Genomic DNA, 2,124 nt, shown 5'->3' with positions numbered 1-2,124 from the left:
CCAAATTCATTAGCGCGTGAGAAAACGCGGAAAAGACACGGAAAAAACATCGTGACACGGTGAAGAATACTGTGTCACGGTACAAAGCACCGTGCCACGTCATCTTATACCGTGGCGCGGTGTTTTAAACTGTTGCGCGGTAATTCCAGATTTTTACGTGTTTTTAAAACTATGATAACTTTTTATCCGCAACTTGGAATAAGGCATATAATATATAATTGGAATACTTATCAAGTCTAATTTATAACCCAATTGGAATAAGGTCAAAATCATTTGTAGATTTTAAGATATGGTCGTTTTAGTGAAAAAGAGTTGGTTTTGGGTCGAGTTTAGTATTTTGCTCATATCTTCTTCGTTTTGAATCAGAATTTGGCCTATGATATATCGTTGGAAAGATTATTTCAAGGCCTATCCAACCAAATAATATTTGGATCAAAATTATAGGGCCAAAAAATCAGTTTCTCTCGGTTTTGTGATGTGGACACGAAAAGTGAAAAGTAAGTTATGGTTTAGCAAAATGGGCTAAGAATTTGGGTTGATTTTTAAAATGTATTGGATTGAATATGGATTTAAGCACTCCAAGATTAAATACTCAACCCGACCAATAATGGCGGTGAAAGGTTGTTCATCATCGGGTTTGGTTTCGGGTAGACATTTTTAGGTGTCTACAACACTCAATGTCATAATATGTGTTTTAGCTACAGTAAGAGTAGTTAAGGAGGAAGTTTGGATCAAATTGTCCGGTGACTAAAAGGTCACCTTTGCCAAAACAAAGGAGCCAGGGTAACATCACAAATCTAAACAAATAGATATGAGATATCACCTCATTTATGAGTTCAATGACAAGCGGGATGTCGGGATCTACAGAGTTTTATTATGAGTGAGAATATCACTTATTTATTAAACCCCTTCCACGGAATAAGGTATGAGAGTCGTATTAAGGTCTTGGATTGTAGCAAATTAAGTAATTCAAGTTGTGTATGTTTTGAGAAAACATATTACATAAGGAATGCATATATTTGCAGAATTATGTTTAAACAGAAATTTTATTTCTCTTATTTAATTATGGTTTTGGAAATTAAACAAAATGTCCAATATAATTATGAATTGATGGGCTCATCAGGTTGATGACCTAGTGAATGAAACCCCACAGGTGAACAAAATTCATATATTATTTAAGTTCCTAGTTTGAAATCATTAAAGTGGACATAAATGATTTCAATGGACGGACTAACATGTAAGATTGATTGGATAGCGCAGTTTCATGGGCTATAGGGGCATAGTGATGCTCGGTCAATCACTTGGATATGCATGAATGATGCATGATCGAACTATTGACCTACTTTGAAGTTCAAGTATAGAGCTTCCGTATATATTAGTGGATTCCTTAGGCATGAGTGGGACATTGATTCTATTCAATGATTGATTTAACTGTGGTACATTCAAACGTCTACCGGTAATTGGAGATTATAAAGGATGTTTCCTGGTTACTTTAAAAGTTCAGTGGGAGCCTTGTTTCTACAAGATTGGATTGAGTCTACCTATTAAATTAGGGAATGTGTCATGGCCGCTTGAAGAGGGAGAATTCAGAAAATATGTGGCCGCGTTCAAATGTATTACACAGTAATCATTTGGTTTTGTAATTCGAACTCGGATTTCAAGAAACGATTTGTAGATTAATATGTTTTCGACATGTGATGCAATCATATTATCAAATCGACACACATTGACTTAAGGAATTCGAATATTGCACACTTGTCTCAGACAAGTGGGAAATTGAAGGATTTATGTCTTCATCATGTGCAATTACTAGATATATAAATGGATCAAATTATGGAGATAATTAAGTTCGTATATAGCTAGAGGTACTAACGATCTTTGGGATAGTAAAATAAGCTAAAGCCCACTTGGACGGATCTTATAAGGTCACGCAAAGGGTCTAAATCGAGTATGAGAGGACGAGGCTTATGATGGGCCTCATCCCTTAGCATGGCCGGCCATATGGAGGAATAAGGAGGGTTTGGCCTTCGTGACTTAGTCTAATTATAATAGGATTATAAATAGACTAAGTGCCTAGGGTTTTCCGTAGAGAATTCAGTGATCAGGTTGATCAAACCCTAATTA

Source organism: Chenopodium album, chromosome 10 (assembly GCF_948465745.1).
Source record: "Chenopodium album chromosome 10, dcCheAlbu1.1, whole genome shotgun sequence".
Lineage (NCBI taxonomy): Eukaryota > Viridiplantae > Streptophyta > Magnoliopsida > Caryophyllales > Amaranthaceae > Chenopodium > Chenopodium album.
Note: the sequence above shows the minus strand (reverse complement) of the source record.